General features: G+C 38.1%; 1 protein-coding gene across 1 annotated transcript in view; it reads left to right on the top strand.

The window, feature by feature from the left end:
* Nucleotides 1–823: 823 nt before the first annotated feature.
* Nucleotides 824–23266, top strand: part of ZNF462 (zinc finger protein 462) — a 154071-nt gene continuing 131628 nt past the window's right edge. The window contains exon 1 of the mRNA XM_031961362.1: nucleotides 824–964. The gene's annotated coding sequence lies outside the window, so the exon portion shown is untranslated. The remainder of the gene's footprint in view (nucleotides 965–23266) is intronic.

The following is a 23266-nucleotide window of genomic DNA, read 5'->3' as shown; positions in this document are numbered from 1 at the left end:
AGAGAGGAATTTTAGGATTTGAGCAGTGTTAGGAAGGGAGAGGGAAAGAGAAAGATGGGAATCTTCAATTTGAGACTTGGAAAAGAAGAGATTTCAAAACAATTTAAAAATAACAAGAACAAGAAGAGCAGGAAGAGGAGAAAGAGAAAGAGGGAGAAGGGAGGAGAGAAAGAAGAAGAAAAGCAGTTTGGGATGCCTTGTGTTTTATAAAACCATTCCATTGGTATATGTGCACAGAGGGAAGAGAGAGCATTTGTGTGTAGGGACAAGCAAATTCATTCATTCACCCAAGGAGGGTTTTGTTTAGATGGGAGGAGAGGAAGTCTGTTGCATGGACTGAAGGAGGAAGAGGAGAAGAAGCAGGAGAAAAGAAGAGGAGGAGGAAGAGGAAGAGGAGGAGGAGAAGGAGGAGGGAGAAGAGGAGGGGGAGGAGGAAGAGGAGGAGGAAGAAGAGGAGAAGGAAGAGGAGGAAGAGGAGGAGGGGGAGGAGGAAGAGGAGGAGGGAGAGAAGGAGGAGGAGGAAGAGGAGGAGTAGGAGAAGGTGGTAGTAGTGGTGGTTCTGCTTTTGCTTTTGCTGCTGCTTCTGGTAGGAGGAAAAGGAGGAAGGTGGTTAATTAATTTTGTGTAGTTATATTAAGAGAAGAGAACATGAAGGAGAAGTGAGGATAGAGCTGGAGGATCAGGATTGATGCTCCGGGTTTGGGAAGTGCGATAAGAGACAGAAAGGAGAGAAAGGGGGAGGGAAGAAGGGAGGGAGGGAGAGGGAGAGAGAAAGAGAGAAAGAGGAGAGTGAGAGAGAGAGAGAGAGAGAGAGAGAGAGAGAGAGAGAGAGAGAGAGAGCTCAGTGTTGGCACGACCTAAGCAATCGGGTGACCTCTTTCTCTGTCTCTCCCTTCCTTTCCCACTCTGTCTCCCTCTTCCCTGCTTGCAAAGCTGTGTGTGGATATGCCCCCCTCTTTCTCAGGTATTTTGCTCCCTCTCCAAAGTTGGGATCTGGGGGTCGGGCTGTGTCTGCTGGGGATGAGAAGATTGCTGCTACTGCTGCTTCTGGTGGTGTTGGTGGTGTTGGTGGTGGTGGTGGTGGAGAAGGTGGTTAGACAAGAGAGAAGAGGGGACCGGGAGATGAAGGTTGAGAAAGGAGCGGAGGAACTATCTTCAGACTGGTGTTTCAAAAGGGGCTGTTTGGAGGACAGCGGTTTCTGGAGAGGAGAAGCCATTACACACGTTTTTTTGTTTGTTTGTTTGTTTTGTTTTGTTTTTTCACTCCTTTCCAAGGGAGGGGGGAGAGAAGAAAGAAAGGGGAGAAAGCCTCACTACTTCTGGTTCAGTTCCCCAGTGTCTGCTTTCCTTCCAGCCACGCAGGGAAGAAGCAGCAGCCCCCATCGGATAACCCTCTCGCTTTCTCTTTATCTCTCTGTCCTCCATTTGCAAGCTGTCTGCTTTGGTTCTAGTCCAGACTCCAAAACACCAGGCTTCTCCACACATTCAGTCTCCAGGCTTCTGTGTTTCCTGGAGTAACCCTGATTTTCTTCTCATTGTACCTTCTAACCTATAGAAAGGGAGTCTGCTAGAGCTCCTTTTATATCCCTCCCCTCAAGAAAAAAAAAAGTTTCATTTTAGCGAATGTCTGGGATTGGAAAGACCTTCCAGTTGGGGCATTCTCCTACTACTGGCTTTTTGTGTTTGTGTGTATGAATGTGTGTGCGTGCGTGAGTGAGTGTGTGTGAGTGTGTGTGTGTGTGTCCTTTGGTTTGGTTTTGTTTCTTGAGACTGCTTGCATGCTTTAAAAGGAAGTGACTAGTTTGGCTGAGAGCTGTGAACTGAGTCAGGTAAGCCATGTCATGTTGTGGCTCCACCAGAAAATGGAGGAGAGCAGGCTTCCAGGAGACAAAGCTGAGATGAGAAGTGTTCATAAAATTATGGATGTTCTCCATTTTGAAGCTCTGCTTGTGATGGCTCGTTTTTCCCCTCTACTAGTTCTTCCTTTTCCATGTGAAACCTTTTGGTGGCTCTTCAAGATCACTTCATTTGTGCAAAGAAATGGAAGGTTTAAGGAAGTTCTCAGGGATTTTTTTTTCTCCTTCAAGGAAATCATTTCACAAGTTTTTGTACCTTTTGTTTACATTGTAAAGACAACTTTTGGATTTTTTTTTTCTTTTGATTATTCCTGCAGGGCTTTTGACTTCAAAATTCAGGGGAGTGAAAACATGAATTTAACATTTTCTGGGAAGTCCTCTTCAGCTTTTAAGTGGCTTGCATTCTGCAAGCCATCCTGATGTTTTTATTCATCAATATGTGAGGGAGGTGGAAGTGGTGGTGGTTCTAAACCAGTCATTTGGACTTTTAAGATTTGAGTTCTCTCTTTGAGATGCATTATATTGAAAAACTCTTAGTTGGACATCTGGAACAAAACAATGCTGCAAGACCTCAGAGGCACTCTAGAGCTTACAAATATCAGGTTCTTGAGCTGCTATAGTTCTTTTCTCAAGTTGTTCCATTTGTGTAGTAGACTTTAAATCATTTTGTTTCACTTTTTTTCCTCCTAGTTCTATTTGAGTATCTGAAAGTATCAAATACTGAAACTCTTTAGAAAGAGCAGTATGTTTCTTTTACAATGTCACTATGGAAACAAGTTTTTAAAATATTATGTCATTTGGGCAAACCTTATATTGAGATATCTTTTCCTTTTAATTTGAAATATTTTTTTTGTAAGAAAGCATTGCTAAGGGTGAGTGATTATCATGGGGACATTCCTTTTCTTCCACTCCACACAAATATATTTAAACTGGCAATTAGAGAATTTATATAATTGACCAAAGCAGAAAATGAAATCCTGCAGGAATTTGGAGAAACCAAAGATGATGATTTTCAACTAGAGCTAGGGTAGACATCTGGAATATGGGGAGAACTTCAAAGAATTCCAGGTGAAGCATGGGAGGTAGGTGAGGAAGCCTCAAATGTGCAATGGAAAGAGGAAAACATGGATCAGGGAAACTGAAAAGAACTTGTTTACAAGTAAAGGGAAATATAGAACAGTACAAAGAAGGTCGTTGGCTATCTTAAGTATTCTTGGTGGTTCAGAAGACTCTGTAGATTACTTCTACCAGGTTGTTGTTGGGTTTTTTATTGTTTTTCTTCATTATGAATCAGAACAATAATAAAAAGAGCTGTGCAATGCTGTGTATTTCGAAGTGCTTTAAGATCTCAGATGCAAATGTATTCTTTTGATTAAGTGTTAATAATTTCATACATGTGCAAGGAAAACCCCAGTGAATGCAAAAAAGTTTCACTTGTGACAAAATCACAGTTTTCAAACCAAATTGATGGGCCATTAACTGAGTATTACTTTTCTCCTAGGGATAAGATGGAATTATAAAATAAATAATACTTTTATTCATAATTATTTACAATCAATATAGGCATGCTTCATATAAGACTGTCTCAACTATAGAATTTCATAATAACTGTATTAATATACTGTTACCAACTCTACTATAAACTTGCACAACCCAGTGTTAAGGATGTTTAGGCTGTTGATCATTTATAACATTTTCTTGTGAGACTAACAGCTTTTTATAACATCATTTCTTTTATTACTGCATTTGGGGGGAACTGATTAACAATGATAGGAGGATATATGTGCACATTTGGGCCTGGCTTGGGTATAATTAGAGAGGTCACTTCTAAGTTTTCAGTTGTTGTGATTCACATACAAAGTAAAATTTTCAACCCCTTTAAAAAATATGCCTTGTTTATAGCACTTAAAATAACTTTGAGTCATAACATTATTCTTGTTCAGGTTTGTTCAATTCCATGATAACATAGGATGGGCCTATAGTTATATCTAGATTCCAAAACATATCTATGGATGCTCCAAGTGTTAATATTAATTTTGTATGGAATACATTAAAAAGAGAGGCTTAGGGGGATAATGTCAGAAGTAAATAGATTAATATATGGTCAGTTTCTGATTTACATAAATATGCATTCATTTTAGATTTTTTTTTGAAAAAGAACAATGTGTGAATTTTTTAAAAATTGAAGCAGTAGATTAAACAAGCAAGGCTTTTTCTTTTTCTACTAGTTTGTCCTGTGGATACTGTGTAAAGGTTAGAAAGTTGTTTTATTGGGGGGGGAAGACACATATGTGTGCATACATAAATGTATATGTAATCATATATCACATATATGCATGTACAGATTTTATGTATGTGTGTATATATTTATAATTTTTAAAGGTACTGTAGTATTTGTGTCTATGCTTCATGTTGCAACCTAAGAGACAAATTCATTGATACCTTTGATCAAAAAGGATGAACAGCATGATGTGTCAACCTTCATTTTCTGCAGATTTTTTCTAATACACACATTTGATGTGTAAGCCAACAGATGTATGTTGGTATATGCAATAATGTGAGAAATCCAAGGAGTTACATATCTAACTTCCTTTCTTCTTTGATTTACAAGTCAGAGATACTGTTTTGTTTTTGGATTCAAATCCATTCTAAATTTTTTTTTTTCCTAAGGAACATTTATATCTAGTTGAGATGATTCTGGACATGTATATAGTCCATAAGATTCAAGTCCACTGGGTAAGCTCCTCTTGGATAACTGTATTTACATGATAGCTCTTATGTTTGTTTGGATTGTTGTCAATCAAATTCAGTGGCCACATTCCTTGAAGACTTTTTTCCCCTTCATTTTTACTCTTTCATGTGGGCTGCAACTTCTATAGAAAAGAATTTTTTTTTTTTTTTTTTGCTAATGAGTCTTCTGGGAAACAGTGAAAATCTTGCTATACTAATGGACTTTATTGTACTTGTGGCTGGTTTGTCTGAAAGAAAAGAATCAGAAGGGAGACTTGGATGAGGATCATATTTTCTGTATTGTGGTGTTTAATAGGTGCCAGTCTAACTTGTCCTTGATCTTGATTCTTCATTTTCTTGGTTTAGGTAACAGCACTCTCATTCCTCTTTGGTATGTGCCTTTATCAAGTTTGTGGTTCATTGGTCATGGGATTTGGAATTTATAAAACTATACTGAATATTTTAAGTTGATGGTTGAAAAGCAGAGTTGCTATTTCACAATCTTAGGCTCACAAATGTAGTGGTGTATAAATAATGGTCTCAGAACGTGAAGGATCTGATATGAGTACATAATTGGGTGGTTGATATGGAAACTAAGGAAAAATCACAGGAATAAAAGGGAACATATTCAGGGCCTGTCACTGAATCCCAATAAAATTAAGAACCAATTCAACTTTGTTTGTCATTAAAAAAATTTTTTTATGAAGTTCCTACACTTGCTGATGACTGAGAGGTAGACAGTTATTGTTAGGGAGCTATTAATTGATTATGGGGAAATGAGTGAGGAGAGCAGATAATGCTAGAAGAAAATTCTCCTCCCCATGTGATATGCCAAGACATCTGGCAGATGTTATGTTGGGGCCCTAAGGAATGGACAGTTTAATTTTAGCCCTAGCAAGGAAATGGGAAGGTCTAAGCTCTTTTAATAGCACATGCCCCAGTTTGGGGGAAGGTTGGGAAAGAAAGGAAAGGAAAGAAAAGAAAAGGAAAGGCAAGAAAGAAAGAAAGAAAGAAAGAAAGAAAGAAAGAAAGAAAGAAAGGAAGGAAGGAAGGAAGGAAGGAAGGAAGGAAGGAAGGAAGGAAGGAAGGAAGGAAGGAAGAAAGAAAGAAAGAAAGAAAGAAAGAAAGAAAGAAAGAAAGAAAGAAAGAAAGAAAGAAAGAAAGATGAAGAAAAAGAAAGGAAGGAAAGAAGGAGGGAAAGGAGAGGGAGGGAAGGAAGGAAGAAAGGAAAGAGGGAGGGAGGGAGGAAGAAGGAGAGAAAGAAAATAAAAAAGGGAGAATGGGAGGGCGGGAAGCTTTCTTGAAATTTGAAATCCAGAAAGCAGACTAGGTTGCTTACTAAAGAGGTTTTTGGATGATAGACAAAAAAACACATCTAGCTGTGTTATAACAATATGAAATTGATTTAGTTTGAATAAAAGGGAGAGAGAGAAAATCTAAATGTGTTTGCTTTTTAATAACTAGAAGACAGGCACTGTGTGATTGGTGAATATTGCATATCTAATTTATCAATCAGTTCTTCAAACACAGAAACAACTAATCACTTAAAAGTTCAGTAACTCTGTGAGGAACTCTGCAACATTAATGAGGCACAACTATTGATCTTGTTAGTTTAATTTAACCTGGTGCAAACCTGTTGATTAATACTTGTTCCATTGACAGAAGAAAAACTTCTCTGAAGAGTGGTTTGGTCCATTTCCATAATCTTTTAAATTCCTTTGTTCCTAAGGCTTTTTCTTTGCAGTGTTCTATTTTACTTTCCATTTCTATTATCCAGGCTTGGGAATCCTTTCAAACTTTGAGATAGTGGAGATAAATAAGATAGCATCTATAAAACACTTTGTAAACCTTAAGGAGCTATAGAAATATTAGGGAGATTTCATCAGTGGTGATGATGAAATAAATGTGTGATGATTTCTGTGGTGATGCCTTTGTATAATTGGGTTATCCTTTAATAAGACATGATCATTGACAGTTATATTCTGAGGATCTATTTTTCAAATGGCACAGATTAAAATTGGCTCCTTTCTGTGATACCATTTTGTAATACTGATGAATGGTAGAGAGAGGTAATGAAGTTTTAATCTAATTGTTGGTTATTTTCCAAAATTAGAGACCCATCCAATAAGGTATCCTTCACACATTTTCCCAGTGGTCAGTTCTCCGTAGTGTATTAATGGATAGCCATGCATTTTCCTTATGTGTGGCAACACAATAGATTATCCTTAAAAGGACTCATCAGAATACAGCAAAGTTTTAAACTGGAGCCCATGGGACACAAGAGTCTTGAGAGTGCAAAATGGGTTTCTATTTGTTTTTACTTTTCACTAAGTGAAAGTAATTTTCAAAGCAACAGGGAATGAAGTGTTGAGATTTTTTTTAACATTTTAAAGTATTTCAGAGTGAAAACAAAAAGTGTCTAATCCAAGAGGGAAATTGAAAAAGGTAGCACAGGACCCCTGAGCTTCTGGCAGAGATACAGTTAACAGTGTAAACAGTTGAACCTCACTGTGGCACTTCTCCAAATGAGTTGACTGTCGAAAATAAAATGTTCCAGAAGAACTGGGAGAACAGGAAAGAAGTTAAAACAGCATGGTTTGTATGCCAGTGCTAGAGGAAGAAAAGAAAATAATAATAAGGGATAAGAAGGTGGGAGGGCAGGAAAAATAATGATCACAAGTTGGACTGTCTTAGTGATAAAGCCCCATAGGAGATGTTTCCTCCAAGAGAGGGAACTTTGATTTATAAGAATTCAGATGTCCCTTGGAGCTTATTGGAAATCTTTAAAAATTCTTTTGTTCCCTTGTCTCTGGAAGATAGCACACGTACACACACAACACACACACACACACACACACACACACATCAAATGGAATAATTTTGAATTCACATTTTTAGTTTTGAAAGTACCATAAAATTTGAACTTGATCATTGTTTTTTCTTTCTAACATATTTTGTTAATGGAAAATGGTTGAAATTATAAATGATCATATTATAATTATAAATAGCACCAACATAATGATATTTTTTAGGATCAGTATTCAACAAATTGGTTGACTACTTAGTTTTCAATTCAGTAGGTATCTGTCAGACTACTGTGTACCTAGTACTGGACTAGACACCAGTCATACAAAGATAAAAATGGAAATTGTACCTGCTTCCAGAAGGTTACCTCTGTTGGGTTAGGGGTGGAGGAAAAGTGTATTGAATAATGATACTGGATGAAACATTGAAATATTTGTTCTTTGTATAATTTCTAAAACAAAACCAAAAAAGAACTACACATTTTATCACCAGTGTAAGTGTTGTCTATCCTTTGAAGTGAACAAGTAATTGATGTCATTAAAATGTTCTTGTCTAATTGCTAGATAGAAAAATTCTTAAGTTATTCTTGGAGTGAAGGTTTTTTTTTTCTTTTTTGTTCCCAAGGTCATGGGCATTTGGTATTGATTTCCTAGCTTTCATCTGTTTGCTTGTTCAGTTCACTTCATGTTGCTCCTGGATATTAATAAAATACATCTGTGATGCCTGCTAACTCCTTATCCCAGCCTTGTCCCCCAAAACATAGCCTACTGTGGGGGGATAGGGTGTTATTTAAGTTTCTGGAGCCTCCAAAAATGAATATTTACTCCCAAGAGAGTATTTGTAAAATGTCTGGTGAGATACAGACATTTCAGTCCTTTTTTTTTTCTTTTCTTTTTCAAAGAGTATAAGAATTGAGTTATATTCTGGAGAAGAAAGACCACTATTAGAAACAGGAACTGGTTCCTAAAACATATCAGAATCACTTTGTATCTTCATAAAAATATGATATCAGGGACTCAGTAGGAAATATTTGCTCCAGGTGAGGAGGCAAAGACTTCTGTGGATTCAGAAGGCTTGGAGGACAAAGGGAATTGGAAGCTCAATCTAGACAACTGTGTCAAAAGTAATTAAGCCAAGGATTTGTGGAGAGGCTTATCCACTGTGAGGAGGGGGGGGTGCAGCTGGTGAGGGCCCCAAAAGCCCTATAAGCCCTTGTCTGGCCAGTTTAACCAGAACACAGTTGAAGCTTTCCAATTTTGGAACTTTTTCTCCCTTTGAAATTCAGGATAAAGAAGGTAAAACTATGATTGTTTAGTTTTCCAAATGTCAGTGGAGTGCCTCTTACTTCAGCTGGCTTGTGGGTGATTTCTCACAAGTGAGAGTTCTCCCTGTTAACACTGCAAATGTACCCATAACATTGTGCTTATTACTAAGAAAATAATTGATCAGTGGCACAATGTGGGATCCTTGAAAGATGTTTGCTACACAAAGGTTCTAGTACTCACCTGCAGATTAAGAAATGGGTTTCTAAACCATCTCATTTCTATTGCTAATGAAAAGCTTTGGAAGGGACCTGTGAATTAGGGCTCCAGCTGCTATCATGGTAGGGGAAGTTAGGCCTTGAAAGGATACTTGGATTAGGCCGTCAGAAATGCAAACAGTAGCATCCGAGCAAGTAGAAAATAGGCAGGGCTGTTAAGCAAACAGAAAAGTAGGCTAAAGCATGCCATAATTATGTAGTGGAAATTTGCTGGTAATAAGAGATTGCCTGGCAAGGTGGGAAGGAAAGAAGGAGAAGACAGGCAGTGGAATGATTCACAAGACAAAGCTAAAGAGGTTTGTGTACTGGAAAGGGCCTACAGGAAAAAAAAAGAATGCAGTCGGCAGGGGAAGGGAGCACTTCTAACTGGAATATGTGAAATTTAGTTCAACACTTATAGTGTGCCCAGCACTGAGGCTACAGTAGGTGAAGGGGATATAAAGAACAGTATTTCACAAGCTTTTCATTCAAGGAACATTTAACCCAATGAGGATATTGGTGAACTAATATACAAATAACAATTGTATAGGGGAGAGGGAAAGAGAAAATTGGACTAGAAAAAAATGCTTTGATAAATGGAGGATGGACAGATCATCCTGGCAGGGTGGGGTATAGATATAGGTAAAGGCTTCAGGGAAGAAAAGGATATCTAGGTCAGGTCTAGAAAGAAGAAACTTAAGGTTGAACTTCAACTTTCAGAAAAGCATATTCCAGGCAATGGGAAACAGAATTAGCTAAGGCATGTAGAAATAATAAAAAAATGAAATGGTGAAATTGATGGCTGTGCCCATATTTTTTATGTCTTATCTTTTATTGCAAAAAAAAAATAAAAGAATGTTGAATTTGGAGGTCATATTATATGAGGAGGAGGTGGTGATGACATATAGGAACTGTGATCAGGAAAAAGGAATAAACTTTATCAATTGGTTAAATAGGTCTGAGTGGAAATTACAAAGGTGACAGCTCCTTGGAAATAGATGAAGTGGAGAATGGATCACAGCAGAAAATAGTTGCATTATTAATGGACTGAAAATGTGATAGTTCTGTCTTTGAAGCTATCCATGGAGCTTTCTTTACATATACTGATGAGAGAAAGAGAGAGAGAGAGAGAGAGAGAGAGAGAGAGAGAGAGAGAGAGAGAGAGAGAGAGAGAGAGAGGAGGCTACTTCATTATAATAAAAAAGAAGAGGAAACAGTGTTTACATGCTGTCATTTGTTCATCCAGTTTGGGGTCAGATAACTTGCTATGGCTTCATGTTAAGTAATTTGTTGATCACTAGTTGGTCAATCCAATTCTATTATATGTAATATGTTGCGTCCAAGACTCAGTTATTGTGATGACCAGTGATCAAATGATCACTGTGATATGAATAATTGCTTAGTGACCAACTGCCAATATTAGATCTAGATAATTATAAGCCCATCTAAAATTCCTTAAAATTCCTTAAATCAGGTTATAGCCTTAAGATGATAACAGCTTAAAAATCAGAATGAGAATATGTAAATATGCTAATAGAGTAGACCATTTGAGCTTTTGAATGGATATAAAGTTTATTTGTCTCCACAAAACTTCAGTTTAATATTTAGTAACTACAACTAGCAAAGGAATACTTATGGAAGAGCTCATTATAATTTGAATGTCAAAGTTCAGTTATGGAGGGTTTTTTTTTTTCCTCTTTCTTCTGCTATCAATTGACCATTGTCAGTTCCAGGAATCTCCTGTTTCCTAACATTGGATAAGAACACTGTCTAGAAGGAGAGTAAATTTGATTGCATAACTGAAAAGTTCTGCCAACCACCTAGACCTTCAGGAAGTCTTGAGTTTAACCTACTGAACTGAACCCTAGCAGACCCCCTATTAATGAAAAAGGGATTTAGCTAGATTTAATTACTTAAGGTTGATAATAATTTTCTCTCAGTTGCATTGTGATGGGTACAAGTAAATAATATATTTAGGGTATACTTAAACCTGAGTTTTTCTAGTGATTTCTGAAAGTGAGCGTCAAAGTGATGAACACATTCCAATGATTTTAAATGAAATCTTATACTTTATTAAGCCCTAATTATATCTCAAGCCCCCTCTAGCTCTAATCCTATATGGTTATAGATATATGGGTCAAAATAAAATGGTTTTAGGTAGATGCGTTAATATAAAGTGGTTATAGATTGAAGATAGGTGAATTTAATACGTTTTATCATTTTAGCACAATGCAACAATATATGGTTACTGAAAAGTGCTTTATTTTACTGTTCTGTGCTATGAGAGTGATATATGCAAGTAAGATGGTATCATACTAGAGCCAAGTTAGAGAATAAGCATATGCATGATATAGCAATAAAACTGTATATTATAATATTGAAATACACTCTGAAGTATGCTGTGTATCACAAATATAACTCTTTCAAACTACAAATTTTGTGTGCACTGGCAAAAAGATATCTTATATGGTATACTATCAAAACTTGGGATTCCTACTATTCTTCTAATTCCTGGTGGTCTAGGTTGGAACTGATTAGGGTCAACAGTGAAAATAGTTTCAAATATTTTCATTTTTAGAATTCAGTGATAGAAACAAGCTCCATCAATTAAATGGTGATTTCAAAAATGGCTCAAGACTTCTGAAGTTGTGAGCTTCTACCACTGAAGCACAGTAAGAAGATCATAGTAACAACAAATTGAACATCTTGGTTTTTATATATTTTGGGGGGAATCTTACAGTTTTTTTTCACACCAGAATAGCTGTTACTGATAGAAAGTCACCAATTTAATAAGTATGACAACAGATTGCATGGAGAATGATGGAGGCTTAAAGAAATGACTTTCTAGAAAAGACACTGATGAATAAAAAAATTGTTCTGGACCTGGGGCCTGCTGAGAGTTCATGATTAAGTTTGAGAAAAGCTGAGAGGTCATTTAGCTTATCACCTGAAGACTCACTGGGAATTAGTCTAGACAAATGAAAATCTATACCTGATCTTTTTTCCCCACCCAAGACTTTCACAGATAGTTTCTTTCATAGTTACATATTAATGTTGAGTCAGTTAAGTGACACAGCTGATGGAGTGATGGGCTGGGAGTGAGGAAGATTTGAGTTCAAATCCAGTCTCAAATATTTCCTATCTATATGACATTGGACAAATCATTTAAGTAACCTCTGTTTACCAAAGTTCCCTCAACTGTAAATTGGGAATAATAACAACATTTGGCTTCAAGAGTTACTATCAGATCACATGAGATAATATTTATAAAGTGCTCAGCAAGATGATTGGAACATAGTAGATACCTTCCCTTCCCTTCCCTTCTCTTCCTTTCCCTTCCCTTCCCTTCCTTTTCCATCCACTCCCCTTTCTTTTCCATTTACTCCCCTTTCTTTTCTATCCAGTCCCCTTCTTTTTCCATCCACTTTCCTTTTCCTCTTCCTTCCCTCCTTTCCTTTTCTTTCCTTCCTTTTCTTTTCCTTCCCATCCACTTCCCTCCCCTTCCTTTTTGTAGATGGGGGAAAAGCTTCAAAAGGACAACTGTTCACTTGCAGAAAAAGAGTGTAACAAGGTTTTTGCTGAAGCTTGTTTGGAACTAGATGACTGTGGTAGAGTTGGCAAAATTGCTTATTAATACCACTTTAATTAGTAGCCCTAGTTTTAGTGGACTTGGTCTTTAAATTCTACCTCACTGCACTAACCTGATAAGGAGACTCTGAGGGATTTTTCACTCACTTATGAACATCAAGCATGTAGTAAGCTTCTACTATGTACCAGGCATTCTGCTAAGTGCTGGAGGCAAAAACAGCCCTCTGCCTTCACAAAGCTTACATTCTGATATCTGTAAATAAGTACATAATAGATGTATATAGAATAAATGGAAAGTAACTTACAGAAGAAAGCACTGTCAATGGGAAAAGAAATTAAAACTGGATGGCATGAACTGAGTTTTTAAGTATTTCAAGGGTGTTGGGGTGGAGAGCATTCCAGCCGTGCTAAAGGAGTTAGAGTGTCCTGTCTCAGGAACAGCAATAGGCCTGCGTGGCTAAATGACAGAAAGTTCATGGAAGGGAATAATTTGTGAGAAGAATCAAAAGGGTTGAGTTTGGGAAGACCTTTAAATGCACGGGACTTGATATCTGATCTTTGTAATAACAGGTTTATTAAGTAGGAGGGATCATACAGTCAGTTCTTAGCTTAGGAAAATCAGTTTGGCAGGTGGGTGGAAGAAAAACTGGAGTGAAGAGAAGTTTGAGGTAGCTAGACCATTTTGTGGGACTTTACTTCACCAATTCCAGAAAATCAATGTGGGCTTGAATTGTGGTAGCTGAGTGAGTGGAGAGATGGGGATCATAGATGAAAAATATTGTGGAGTCTAAAAAGATAAGATTTGACAGCTGATTATATATAGGGCATGAGTACAGATGGTAGTGCCCTAGAAAGTAGTAGTGAAAGGTTTAGGAGAAAGTAATGACCCCTGTCTTCCACTTTATGCAAGAAGTGAAACCCACATTGTCCACTCTCAGATATCATTTAATTCAGACTCCCACATCATAACATCTCTGTTTGGATGAATAGATTGTCAATTGTGAATAGTATCTTTGATTTGAGACCCAAGCCTGCATAATTAGTGTACGATAATCCTTCAAGGTTGTCCACAAAACATTTTCATTTTGTGCTATTAAAAGTATCCCACTTTGACTCAGAAAAGGAGCTGGCATGTCAGGGGACTTATAGAAAAATTGAACTCTTCCTTTCAATTTTCCTGTGGAAATTTAAGCTTCCTGCATCCCTCAAAAGGTACATTCCATTGTTTTGCAAAAAGTGACATGTTGTGGATTATATAAAATATCACACAGCTTAAGAAAGCAGAATTTCCCCCTCCTACTTCAATGAAAGTTCTCACCTTAAGTTCCAGTGTCTTTTTCATTCTGGCCTTCGACTAAATAATTTTATTTGGCTTAAGAGATGAAGAGGTGTGTGGGAACAGATGTCAGCTGTAGCTGAAATCCATACTTGCTCTTTGACCAGTTCAAACGTTTCAGAACAATTCACCCATTCCTTTCTCTGACAGGTGTCATTAGCTTGTTAGTAATCAGCTTCACCTACAAGTCCTGAAATTAGCAAGTGTTACATGTTATACGATTTATTAGTAGAAAAGTAAGATAATCTAGGCCACCCGTTTTAATTAGCTTGATCAACGGCTGCTACTCGATGATTTTCATAACCTTGTTTCCAGACAGCAGTTCCAAGAATCCAAATTGATGCTAGAATAAGTAAGCAAATGTTAAGAGATTTTGTTTGGGAGAGTAACTGAATTTTATACTTTCTAAAATATTTTTATTGATTCTTTTTTTTCCCCTCTCTTACTATCTTCCCTTACTATTTTTTTTCCCTCAATAGAAAGGTGAGAAGTGAATTTATCTTGGCTGTAAACCAGGACATTATGTGATATCAAAAATACAAACCAAAACCAAAAAGCTAGCATTGCACGAGTTAGAATAGTCAGCTAGTGCAAGAAAATGACTTTAGAAAGTCTTCGGAAACAAATAAATAGATAGATGGATAGATAGATAGACAGACAGACAGACAGACAGATAGGAGTCTCCTTTGACCTGTAGCCACAATGACCATAAAACTAAAAGAGAAAATCTGTTTTAGACTTATTTTTCTATTGAAAGTGGTTTGTCTGCACAAGGACCACCCCTTCTTTTTTATGGAATGCTCACCCCTCTGCCATATTCTATTCTTCACTATAGGTATTCTATACCATTGTAGATTTGTATGTGTGAATGTATTGCAGTAACAGCTCAATTTATATAGCATTCCATTTTTTTCTTTATCAGTAGAATTTTGTTGTTCCAATTACATTGAAAAATTAGTTTTCAACATTCAAGATTTCCAGTAACAATTTTTTTTCCTCCCTCCCTCTCTTACTTTTCCCTTCCCCAAGACAGCTAGCAATCTGATATAGGTTATACATCTCAAGCTTTTCAAATCTATTTGCCTATTTTGTCATTACGTAGCATTTTAAAGTTCAGAAAGCACTTTGTGTGTATTATTTCATTTGATACCCACGACAACCTGATGAAGAATAACAATTAACCCCCATTTTAGAGATAGGGAAATTGGGGGCCAGAGAATTGTTCAGGGTTACATAGCTAGGATCTAAGAATTATATGAGCCCAAATCCTAACTCAGGACTTCAGCCTGAACCTCCATGACTTATTTTCCCTTGTCTGTCAATATTTCAACAAACGAAAGTCCCTTGGGGCACTGACTCTGTCTGAATCATCTTTGTTTCTCTGAGGATGCCTCGCAGAGATGCTTAATAAATGCTTGTTGAATAAATGAACGAAAGGGAATGACCTTGCTCATTTGAATTCATATAGCATTTTGCATGTCTCTAATCTACTTATCATGCAATATTGTGTATGGTAATTACATGTGCTTATGTCTCATCCCCTTAGTAGACTCTTAAGTTCTGTATTAGGAACCAAGTGTTATCTAAACTTTTTTTTTCCCTGCCAGTACCTGGCACATTCTTCACACAGTAGGTGCTTAATTATTGAATGAGTGAATGAATAAACCATTTTAAGACTTAGAAGGCAAGACTACATTTGGGAGCATTTAACTTCCTATCACCTTACTTTTGCCAAAAAGTGAGGAAATTTTTGTGGCCAGTTTGTTCTGCCATAAAAAGAACACTACCGTGGTGATAATAATTTACTGTTTACTTACCAAATGGAGCAAATGATTTCTAGGAAATACAAACAGCCACCTATATTAAAAGTGGGGCTGTTAAGGTGACACCATGATTCACTGGGCCAGATTCTTACTTGGCAGCCTTCCCTCTTCTCCATGCAGTCAGAGGTGGAAAATTAGGCACTTAAACATTTGCACCCTGGCTGGCCATGCTTCGTGCCCCTGAGCTAGCTGCCTGCAGAAAACGTGCTTCCGCAACCGCGCAATAACTGCGCAGCAACCTGCGGGGGCAGGAAGGAGCAGGTGTAATTGCCCGGTGGTTCTTCATGCTTCCGCTGCAGCAACCTTGCAACCCGGCAGCGGATGAGCTCGTCTGGGGAGCTGGCTGCAAGAAGGACTTGGATCTCTGGCCATCCTTCCCATCCTTCCCCACTCCCTGCACTTGGGGGGTCTGCAGGAGGCCCTGGGAATACCCCAAGAATCCCAGCTGCGGTGGTAAGCACGGGGGACTCTCAGGTTTTGTGGTGGACTGCCCGGGGGGTCTCTCCGTGTGCTGTGAGGTCCGGGAGAGTCACCCTCCAAGTTAGGATTGTTGGGTCTGACTCTTAATTGAGAGCCGAGAACTTCTAAAGGAGATTGGGTGGCTGGAATCCAGTGGAAGAAAGCGGCTGCTTTGCACGTGTGCTGGGCAGGCAGAGCAATTAACAAGCAACAATTAGATACAATTTCATTCTATGAGTGGCACGCACAACCAATTTCCAGCCCTAAGTGCAAAATTCTTGCTTGGTGACACTTAACATTTCTCAATGGAAATTTCGAGTGGAAATTTAGTATTCAGTGAAAAGTCCTTTAAAGTTCTCCAAAAAATCTCACCTCCTCACTGCAAGCGGTGCTTTCTCCCAATCATCTTTCCACTATCCTGTGATTGTTCTTCCAATAATTATAACAAGAATTTATTATGTACTCACTTTGTTTCTAAGCCTCAGAATTGACATTTGGGTTATTGTGAGGATCAAATGAGATCATTGTCAAGCTCTTAGCAAAGTCCTTGACCATAGTAGACCATATGTAAATATTAACTGTTAACATCTTTATTATCATCATCATCTTCATCACTATCACCATCATCATCTCTTTTATATGGTACCTTTTCTCATATATATCCATATATTTGTAGGTTATTTAAAATTGCACTCTAAATTTTAGAGATTCTCTCTCTGGATTCTATACCTGAAAGAATTCCTATATATGTGCATGATTAATAAATATTTATTGTTAGCAATGATGAGGTTTTTGTGAAACCTTTTGAAAAATAAACCTTTGATGTAGTGAGCATCCTTAGTCCATGTTGACCTTTCAAATTATTTCCCTGGAACATTGGAGAAAAGTTAGAAAATGCATGAAATTCGGAGGGCTTCTTATCTGGGAATGGATATTGGTGTTCTTTTTAAATTATTTTTTAAAATATCATTCTGTCAAAAATGAATACATAGATTTTACCTTTTCCTTGTTGTGTCTGAGCTTTGTTTAGCTTTTTCCCCCCTCTCTTAATATAGAGGATCTGTTGCCTTCTTTGTTGGTTGACTCAGGTAGCTCTGAGCTAATTTCCTCTTTACTATCTTCTGTATGTGTTTATTTTAATAATCTCCTTCTCCTTCATCTTACTAAGACTGTCCCATAATATCAGCTGGTCTGTTGAAAGCTTGAAGGGTGGGTAAAGCTAATTTTAGTATGCTTGAATGATGAGTGATGTTTGAGATTGTGGAATGACTTTTTTTTTTTTAGAGCTTTAGCTGAGTCCTGTGTGCTCTGGCAGAAAGACACATTGGTGATGGCAGTGGTGGTAGAAGTGGTGGTAGAAGTAGAGGAAGTGGTGGGTCTGTAAATAGGATGGTTTTAAAAAAAAAGATGACACAAGCAGCTTTTTCTTCTTACAGTGCAGACTTTCCTAGAGGGACAGAGCTAAATGACCTCATGAAACTTTGACATTTGAAATGATGGCAGTTGAAAGTCAGTGTCATTCTTAATCTGTGCCCTTGCTGACATTACAGATAGAAAAAAAGGGAAGACATCTTTTTGTTGGTTGGTATTCATAGCAACAATTGTTTTCAGATCAGAAATTTTCCATACTCAAAGGTCCATCTAAAACGAAAGGAGAGAGAAGTACAAATATGAGTTTAGAGGTGGTCAAAAATGAAAATAACCTGGAATGGCATTGATAATAATATTGTGTTTAGATTACTAATGAATAGAATTTTGGACATCTTAGGAAGCTCTTAAGTACCAAAGTTGTTGGGGGAAAAGATGCTTTTAAATTTGTGATCAGATGAGCATTAGCTTCACATCCATACCAAAAGAGCCAAGGCAGGTATGAGAAATTTATCTTTTCTGTCTCCTCTTATATACATATAATTAGAAATGTTGAAAACGGGTTTTGTTAGATGTTGTTCAGAAATGGTATCACTAAATGAAAAAAGTTCTCTCTCAGTAGCTTCCAGGACACTTACTCATCTGTGGCTCCTCAGAAAGGACAGTAGAGCACTGCCAATGAACTTCAGGAAGTGCTTGTACTGCTGCCCTTCCATTCCTCTGTGGCCTGTTTTTGCATGTCTGTGTGCGACTGTTGATGGAAGGATGATAAAGGTGGAAAATATTTTGTGCCTTCATAACTCCTAGGCATGTTTTTGTAGAGAAGTTTAGGATGCAAGACTGATGTAAGTCCTGTTGGTGACACCTTCACTGAAAGGCTAGAGCAGCTACCATCATTGTGTTGGCCTCAAGGGTCTGGCATTTCAGCAATTGTTCAAACCTTTCATCTGGGGATGATGGAGATGAATGAGGTTGGTTGACCCCAAAGTACTCTGGAGTGGGGAGAATGTGAACCAAAGCTTGAGCATAAGAGATGAGATGTTGTGGACATAAAGATCTCAGGCTGTGTGCGCATGCAACTTTGCAATATAAGTTGCTATCCATGTGGCTCATACTGCTATGGTACTGAATCTGGCAGACCATTTAAATATTTACTCCAAAAGATCTTGTTCTCTGTTGGTGTGAAGCAGAGATTCCAGTTATTTTTAGGTCATTTTCATCTTAGCAACCCTGTTGGAGATGAACCAAACATTCTGCTGTAAACTGTCCCCACGTTTTGATAGAATTTAATAAAGTAAAGTTTAATGGTTTGGTCCCAAGAGGAAAACAGACCATCTGGTTAACAGAAGGTTAGACCGAATAGTGTATCGCTGCTGAGAGTGCCCCAAACCAACCCAGACTATCTGGTAATGTGTCCAGTTGCTGAATGTATTAAGCATTGAAATGGTGCTCTCAGATCTGCAGAGCCAGCAGTTCTGTTACCACTGCTGTGACGCAGGAGATAATTCAGTTGGGCAAGCAGCAGCATGGGGGTGGATCTACAGTACAGGATGTGTAATGTCAACATGAAGCATTGGAGCTGGCAGCCAGAAGGAAAGCAGCCATTTCATGCCAGTGCAAGGAAGCCCAGATAGATTTCTCCACCTCCCCCCTCAACCTCCCTTGCATGTTGTCCTTTGATGTAGCTTTCATATTATGTGCTAAATGATTGCCTTGTGAATTGTCAACAACAGGACTTGCATTCAGCAAGAACTGACTTTCTTTCTCCCCTTTGGAAGCTGTCTGCACCAACAAAAAAGATGGGTTTTGCCCATGTCAACAATGGGTGGGAAGTGAGCACCATAAATTGGGAGATGTGAGAGTTTTCAGGCAAGAGCATCTCCCTGACTTCAGATGGGGTTCCATTGTGCTTTCTTTTGTGTTCAAGGCAGGGACCGTGCATGCAAAGGCTGCAATCATTGGAGCGCGTTGTGCCGCAGCTGTAGTGTAGAGAGGGCTTTGGAAGAGTTGGAGCGATACTGCATAGACTTAGTAATTATGTAATTGCTATGTAACTATAGAGAGCTATCATGATTGTCTAGTTCTCCTGGAAAGAGGGGAAAAAGAGCTTAAAAATTTGGGGGTGTGGGAGAGGGGAGGATATTTTCCTTTTATAAACCTGGAGGCTGCTGCTACCAGTCTGCACTCAAATCTTAACACTGCAAGGAGCAAAAGGAAAAACTTCTCCACAAAGAACCGTCACTCCGTTGATCTTACAAATGTTTGCTTGTTGATTTTTTTTTTTTAGAAAACAATCTCAGTTTCTATTCAGATTGTAGAATGATCTCCATGAATACAAAATTCTGACTTGTTTCTAGAAACCTGATTCCAGATCACAGAGTGGAGGATTCCAGAATTTAGATAAGTTACTATTGATCAGCGGGCCTGGTCAGTGTCCACTGCCTTCTCACTAAAACTGCCCCCAGAGTTTCACGGCTTTCCTTGAACAAGTTCTTGTTGCGGCTGTTGCTGAGCTGGCTCAGAGGTTGCTGTTTGTCCTTCATTCTCAAAGAGGCTCATGACATCAGGGAGAGGATGACATGACACTCAAGTGAACTGGATTTAAGTGAGGGAGGGAGGGAGGGACACGATGCCAGATGGAAGGAAGACTTGCTTCCAGGGCTCCCCAAATACGGGCTACTGGCAAGAGGGTTTTCTCAGAAACATTAGGGATAAAGGAAAAGTGGATAACTGAGTAAAGTGAACATTGGGACTAGGACGATTTGCTCCGTCCACTAGGCTTTTTGTATTTTTTTCTCTCTTAGAAGATTTCAAAGTGAAATCCTCCTAAATCTAGGATTTAAGTCCACAACAAGGTTGAATGAAATTGTGGTTCAACTCCATGAAGCATGGGACAATCATGGAAAATTAGTCACATCATCTAATCTCACTGTGGACTTTGTCTTTGTTTATGTTAAATAAGTCCATGCTTCAACAGTCCTGCTTTTCTGCTGGAGGTTTTGTGGAGCTGTCAGCATTGAGAGAGTACTTGCCAATGAAAGATCTTCTTTGGCCTTTAGACCAAAGATGAGCTTTTCATAATTTATGCTTATTTAGTTCTCAGTTCAAAGGTTTTTGTGACACTTTATAATAAAGAAAAATAGCAGTTGGACTCTTAGAATTTAAAAGAACTTGCCAGTAAGTGCTTTTATTGGAGCTTCATCCAGGTTTGGGGACCTGGCCTTCTAGTAATATTTCCTTCCTTCCTTCCTTCCTTCCTTTCTTTTCCTTTCCTTTCCTTCCTTCCTTCCTAATTTTCTTCTTCTTTCCTTCCTTCCTAATTTTCTTCTTTCTTCCTTCTTTCCTTCCTTCCTTCCTTCCTTCCTTCCTTCCTTCCTTCCTTCCTTCCTTCCTTCCTTCCTTCCTTCCTTCCTTCCTTCCTTATTTCTTTTCTTTCATAAATACCTCTGTGCTTGACTCAGAATTTAGTTGGTCCAAATAATTTCTTTAAGAAATTTTGATTCTTTGCAAATCTTGGCAGGTTTTCACCAAGCCAGACTGTCTCAGCAATAAACTTTCATTTTGAAGCAATCTGGAGGGATATATCACCCATGGTGACTGTCTCCTGCATCATTATAGACAGGCTTTGGCATGTGTTTGCAGATGACTAAGGATGAGGAAGGTTGGCAGAAAGAGAAGTTGAATTCATAGCTCTTCATATCTTAGGAACTGGACTGACCTTGCTCAGTCTGCAGCTTGTGGGTACTGTGAGTCACATTCCAGTCAGGCTTTCAAAGGTCCTGGAGATTATGGTGGGTGCAGCACAAACTAATCCTGACAGGAGCCCTTCAGTCTGAGGTGAAGGCCACCTAAAAGATCTTCTTCTTCTCTGTCCAGCAATAACACATTGGTCAGTGAAGTCCTTGATGGTGAGCTTTTAGATTGTTTTCTTGCTCATTCATTAATCGCCGACTGTGTGCAAAATACATTAAGAAATTCTGTGGTTAGTCTCAGATTGTGATTCATAACCACATTTCATTTTCCTGTGGACTCCTGGTAGGTAGACAGACTTTTTTTGTTCCACTTTTATGTCTGTGATGATGGTATTGATAAACTTGGCCTTTTCATAGGTAAGGTTGTTGCTTTTGCTTATTTTTGGCTTTAGAAAACCACGTGAAGCTCTTTCCCAAATGATTCTGTGCAGGAATACATGGACCCCAGTATCAACAATTTCACATTCTCCATTGGATTTGTCATGAAGGTCCTCATCTGTTCCCATATTTTATCTTTGGTTTCATATCCACGTATTGCTTGTAAAATCATAAATGTGTCCCAAAAAAATCCCTTTTTGTGATGTTTGGCATTTTAGCAGCAAAATAACTTCTAATTAAGCTTTGATGGATCCATGATTTCATCTGTGTTGAGTATTCTCTGCCTTCACCAATTGCAAATCACAGCTACTAACTAACATCCTGCTTGGATGCTTGTGTGTCTCTCATGCTTGAAGCAACTTCACCAAGTGATGAAGCTCATCTCTAGAGCGTTACTTATCTGGGGATAATTTTCTTTCCTTTTCCTTTTCCTTCCTTTTTTTTAGTCATGGAATCTGTAAAGGTTATAATTAAAATGTCACAAATAACATGAAGCTTCTTCTCTTTAACTCTGCCTAGTTCTGTGCTTGCATTGAATTGATGCTCAGTAAGTACTTACTGTGTATCTATTGATTGAGAGGAATAAGATCTTGGCAAGTTAAAGTTTAGGCAGATAGTCTTAATTCCGAAGATGGGACCATGAGATTGATCCCAGGTTACTTTCAAGCTGAATGCAATTACTGAAACAGGTGGTATTCATCAGACCTAAGCTATCTAGGTATCGTATTACTCCTGAATGTTTATTTCTTAAGTCTTGCAATCATATCAGTAATGGTCTGATAAAACAGTATCTCTTTATTACTCCTAGGTTCTGATTGCTATTCTAAATGCTAGAGTTGAATTGAAAGAGTACTAGAAATTCGGAGTTAAAAGATATAATAACAGCTCATATTAATGGAAAACTGCCCAACCTATCCTGTCTTAATAAACAACTTTTTTTCAAGTAGGGGTGCTCAAATTACATCTGAGGACAAAGACGCTAAGGATATTATTGGTTGCTCCATAATTTCTCCCTCTGCTTCCTATATTTATTTGTCCTTGAATGAAAGTTGTTTTAGGAGGGCAGTTCACTTACTGAATGAAAACTCAAATTGAGGTTGTCTAACAAATCTGTAATCAGAGATTCTATAATTGTTAGTTTGGAATGAAACCTACATCTTAATAGCATAACCAAAACAAGATGGATATTTCCCAGGGCTACATTTTAATGTACAAACAGAACTTAAACTATTTCATATTTTTCATGGTGGAAGTTGGAATGGAATTTTCAAGGAAGAGATGACAAAGTTGGCATAGAGAAGAAAGTGAATGGAAGTTCTTTCCTACAAAAGGAGGAGACTGAAAGAAGACTCTGGATCTTTTCCCAGAGTAATCACACCAAACAAACACTCTGTTGAGTTGATCAGTCTCATCCCATCAAAAGGTTTCGTTGCATTTTGACGTTCATCCTTGAGTGTTCCACTAGAATGGATCTGACCATGGAAAAGTCCTGATGTCTTCTGAAGCCTTCGAAAGCTTAAGTGACCTTGCAAGATTAAAGAAATCCATGGACACTGTTAGTTTCAACCTTACTGAAGGACACATTCTGAAGAGCCAGCTCATTAAGCAAGCTTTTGAAGGGTGTGCTCCGCAGAGCAGCTTCCTGTTATTTG

Source organism: Sarcophilus harrisii, chromosome 1 (assembly GCF_902635505.1).
Source record: "Sarcophilus harrisii chromosome 1, mSarHar1.11, whole genome shotgun sequence".
NCBI classification, from domain to species: domain Eukaryota; kingdom Metazoa; phylum Chordata; class Mammalia; order Dasyuromorphia; family Dasyuridae; genus Sarcophilus; species Sarcophilus harrisii.
Note: the sequence above shows the minus strand (reverse complement) of the source record. Positions and strands in the feature narration are given on the sequence as shown.